Raw genomic sequence first — 5,000 nt, 5'->3', positions numbered from 1 at the left:
AGACAACGGAGGCATATATCACAGAGCGAAGGGTAAGGCAGAATCGTGGGTGTTATAGAATCATTGAAGAAAAAAGATATAAAAAGGAAACGATCACTTGTGTCTAAGTTTATTGTTGTGTATATGTCATGACTTACAGGTTATTTTGGTTAGTTTCTTCGTGTTTCCTTGTTCTTTGTGTCTCTCCTCTCTGTCTTTTTCTCTCTCCTTCTCTATCTGTCTCCCTCTTTATTTCTCTTTCTCTCTCGCCTGACTAGTAATTTCTTTAGTGTAGTTTCGCAGCCTTAAATTGTAGCACTTCATGAAATACGTAAAATAGGCAATGCATGTAAAAAAAAAATCACCACTCATAGGATGTAGAAGGAAAAGAACTTTATTTATTCAATCTCTTTCTCTCTCTCTCTCTCTTTCTCTCTCTCTCTGTCTTTGTCTCCCATTTCCCTCTATCTCTATCTGTCTCTCTCCTCTTTATGTCTTCGTCTCTCTTCTTTTCTCTCTCTCTATCTCTGTCGTCTTATTTATTACAGTTTCGGAACTTTAAAGTGTAGCACTTCATTGAATACGTAAGACATGCAAACACGTAGAAATTCATTCATATACAATCATCTATCTATCCTTTAGATGTGCATGTCTAGACTGGTAGATATGTATTAAAATCAGTACATATGTATGTCCGTCTAATAAATATTCATGTTGTCGGGCCTCGCACAATTTTAACAAACCGGCCAAAGAGAGAGAAAAAAGAAAGAGAGAGTGAGAGAGAAAGAGGGAGAAAGAGAAAGAGAGTGAGGGAGAGAAAGAGAGAGAGAGAGAGAAGGAAAGAGAGGGAGATAAATAGATAGAAATATAGACAGATGGCTTCCTAATTACTTTTAACATGTTCTCATGGTGTAGTGGTCAACATGTCTGACTCTGAATCAGGCGAACTCGGGTTCGATTCCCGATGAGAACAAACTAATCTCTTTTTTTTTTCTTCTTTTTTTGTAGTATGTAGACATCTACTTTCAAGGTTAAGAGTGACTTATAAAAAGTTAAGGAGAGAGAAAGAAAGAGGGAGAAGAAAGCATACATGTGTTTTGTGTGTGATGAGTCATCGGCCGGTTTGGTTATATTGTGCGAGGTCTGACCCAATGAATGAGCATATATACGGACATTCATACCCGCAGAAATGGATGCATCTCAGTCTATCTATCTAATAAATATACATTTACCTATCTATCCTATAATAAGCATGTCTAGACTGATAGATATGTATTCATTTTTGTATAGATGCATGTCTGTATTATTGATATTCATTGGGTCGGGCCTCGCACAATTTTAACAAACCGGCCTAAGGATGTGTCCATAGAGAGAATCATAAAAATAAACAAATAAATCAAAAATAGAAAAGAAAATAAAAATAAAACATAAATAAATAAATAAATCAAAAATAGAAAATATAATAAAAATAAAACATATTGTGTTTGGAAGACAGGACTTTTTATACGATAATAATTCTTGAGTAATATAAGGGAATAACAAAAGTAGTAAGGAAGATCTATTCAGGTGTGTTTGTGTGTGTGTGTGTCTTCATGTATGTTTGTATGTCTGTGTGTAGGAAACTCGCTCAGTATCAGAAAGATTATATTCAAGAGTTTTATTTTGATTTTATATGACCTTACAGAATCCAAATGACCATATTTGGGCGAGACAACTGAAGCATAAATCACAGAGCGAAGGGTAAGGCAGAATCGTGGGTGTCATAGATACATGGTCAGGATAATTGAACAGAAAGGTAATATAACAGGGAAAAGATCTGTTGTGTCCATGTTTACTGTTGTCTAAATGTCGTGTACTGATAACGATGCGCGGACTTTTGATGTGATGACTTATTTTGGTTAATTTCTTGATGTTTCTTTCTTGTCTGCGTCTAGATTTTTTTTCTGTCTGTCTCTCTCCTCTCTATGTATTCGTCCATCTCCTCTCCATGTCTTCGTCTCTCTCTCCTTTCTCTGTCGTCCTATTGGTACAGTTTCGGAAATTTAAATTGTAGCACTTCATTGAATACGCAAGACATGGAAATACATGTATAAATTCAATCATATACGTTTATCTATCTATCCATTAGATATGCATGTCTAGACTGGTAGATATGTATTAATTTCAGTATATATGCAAGTCCGTGTAATAAATATTCATGTTGTCGGACCTCGCACAATTTTAACAAACCGGCCAAAGAGAGAGAGAGAGAGAGAGAGTAAGAAAGAGTAAGAGAAAAAGAGAGAGAGAAGGAGAAAGAGAGAGAGAGACAGAAAAATAGATATGTATACACATGGCTTCCAGGTAACTCTTAACTTGTTCTCATGGTGTAGTGGTCAACATGTCTGACTCTGAATCAGGCGAACTCGGGTTCGATTCCCGATGAGAACGCTAGCATTTTTTCTTCTTTCATATTTCAATCTTAACAGTAACAGAAAAAAATAAGGAGAGAAAGGGAGAGGGAGGAGGAAGCATACATTTTTTTTTTTTTTCATATTTGGCAGTATGTAGACATCTCAACTTTCAAGGTTAACAGTGACAGAAAAGTTAGGGAGAGAGAAAGGGAGAGGGAGAAGGAAGTATACATGTGTTTTGTGTGTGATGAGTCGGATGTAGTGATGATGAAGATAATCGGCCGGTTTGTTTATATTGTGCGAGGTCTGACCCAATTAATGAGCATATATACGGACATTCACACCCGCAGAAATAGATGCATATCGGTGTATCTATCTAATAGATATACATTTATCTATCTATCCGGTAATAAGCATGTCTAGACTAATAGATATGCATTTTTCTTTGTATAGATATTCATCTATTTCTGCGGGTATGACTGTCCGTATATATGCTCATTCATTGGGTCAGGCCTCGCACAATTTTAAGAAACCGGACGATGATCTTATTTCTTCTTTATCTCTACCATTAAACGTACTTTTATACACACTAAAATCATCATCACTACATCCATCGCATCACACACAAAACAATGTATGCTTACTTCTCCCTCTCTTTATCTTCCTCTCTGTCTCTATTATGAGTTATAGTTGTTGATATGCCTATATACTATCATATATGAAAAAAAAACATTGTTCTCATCGGGAATCGAACCCGGGCTCTCCTGATTCAGAGTCAGTCGTGTTGACCACTACACTGAAGTTATCTCTATATTTATGTGTCTATCTGTGTGTGTGTGTGCAAACTTATATATGCAGAGAGAGAGAGAGAGAGAGAGAGAGAGAGAGAGAGAGAGAGAAAGCGAGAGCGAGAGACATAGATATTGCTTCCTCTTCATTGTAAACTTGTTCTCATAGTGTAGTTTTCAACACGACTGAGAGAGAAAGAGAGAGAGAGAGAGAGAGAGAGAGAGAGAGAGAGAGAGAGAGAGAGAGAGAGAGAGAGAGAGAGAGAGAGAGAGAGAGAGAGAGAGAGAGAGAAGGCATACAGAGCCAGACAGACGAAGATACTTATAGAGGTAGAGAGAGGTGAATTTGTACATGAATTTGCATGTCTTACGTATTCAATGAAGTCCTACAATTTAAAGCTCCGAAACTGAACAAAATAAGAGGACTCAGAGAGAGAAGGAGAGAGAAATACAGAAAAAAATCCAGACGCAGACAAGAAAGAAACATCAATAAATTAACCAAAATAAGTCATCACATCAAAAGTCCGCGCATCGTTATCAGTACACGACATTTAGACAACAATAAACGGACACAACAGATCTTTTCCCTTTCATATTACCTTTCTGTTCAATTATCCTGACCATGTATCTATGACACCCACGATCCTGCCTTGCCCTTCGCTCTGTGATTTATGCTTCAGTTGTCTCGCCCGAATTTGGCCATTTGGATTCTGTAAGGTCATATAAAATCAAAATAAAATCGAATATAATCTTTCTGATACTGAGCGAGTTTCCTACACACAGACATACAAACATACATGAAGACACACACACACACACAAACACACCTAAATAGATCTTCCTTACTACTTTTGTTATTCGCTTATATTACTCAAGAATTGTTTTCGTATAAAAAGTCATGTCTTCCAAACACAATGTTTTTTTCTTTTCTTTTCTTTTTTTTTCCCTTTTTTTTAATGATTCTCTCTATGGACACATGTCCTTAGGCCGGTTTGCTAAAATTGTGCGAGGCCCGACCCAATGAATATCAATAATACGGACATGTATCCATACAAAGAAAAATGCATATCTATTAGTCTAGACATGCTTATTACCGGATAGATAGATAAATGTATATCTATTAGATAGATACACCGATATGCATCTATTTCTGCGGGTATGAATGTCCGTATATATGCTCATTAATTGGGTCAGACCTCGCACAATATAAACAAACCGGCCGATTATCTTCGCATCATTATTATACACTATCATCATCATCATCACTACATCCGACTCATCACACACAAAACACATGTATACTTCCTTCTCCCTCTCCCTTTCTCTCTCCCTAACTTTTCTGTCACTGTTAACCCTGAAAGTTGAGATGTCTACATACTACCAAATAAAAAATGAAAAAAAATGTATGCTTCCTCCTCCCTCTCCCTTTCTCTCTTCTTCTTCTTCTTTTCTGTTACTGTTATGATTGAAATATGAAAGAAGAAAAAACACTAGCGGAATTGTTCTCATCGGGAATCGAACCCGAGTTCACCTGATTCAGAGTCAGACATGTTGACCACTACACCATGAGAACATGTTAAGAGATACTACGAAGCCATCTGTCTATATATCTATCTTTCTCTCTCTCTCTCTCTTTCTCCTTCTCTCTCTTTTTCTCTTCCTCTTTCTTTCTCTCTCTCTCTCTCTCTCTCTCTCTCTCTCTCTCTCTCTCTCTCTCTCTCTCTCTCTCTCTCTCTCTCTCTCTCTCTCTCTTTGGCCGGTTTGTTAAAATTGTGCGAGGTCCGACAACATGAATATTTATTACACGGTCTTGCATATATACTGAAATTAATACATATCT

At 36.8% G+C, this 5,000-nt stretch overlaps 3 non-coding genes across 3 annotated transcripts; 2 read left to right on the top strand and 1 right to left on the bottom strand.

The window, feature by feature from the left end:
* The first annotated feature begins 879 nt into the window (after window positions 1-879).
* Window positions 880-952, top strand: TRNAQ-CUG (transfer RNA glutamine (anticodon CUG)). The gene has a single exon. It is a non-coding gene; the product is annotated as a tRNA-Gln (tRNA).
* A 1,384-nt stretch (window positions 953-2,336) lies between these two features.
* TRNAQ-CUG (transfer RNA glutamine (anticodon CUG)) lies at window positions 2,337-2,409 on the top strand. Its single transcript has one exon. It is a non-coding gene; the product is annotated as a tRNA-Gln (tRNA).
* A 2,251-nt stretch (window positions 2,410-4,660) lies between these two features.
* Window positions 4,661-4,733, bottom strand: TRNAQ-CUG (transfer RNA glutamine (anticodon CUG)). The gene has a single exon. It is a non-coding gene; the product is annotated as a tRNA-Gln (tRNA).
* Window positions 4,734-5,000: the final 267 nt, after the last annotated feature.

This window comes from Penaeus vannamei, chromosome 15 (genome assembly GCF_042767895.1).
Source record: "Penaeus vannamei isolate JL-2024 chromosome 15, ASM4276789v1, whole genome shotgun sequence".
Taxonomy (NCBI): Eukaryota; Metazoa; Arthropoda; class Malacostraca; order Decapoda; family Penaeidae; genus Penaeus; species Penaeus vannamei.
Note: the sequence above shows the minus strand (reverse complement) of the source record. Positions and strands in the feature narration are given on the sequence as shown.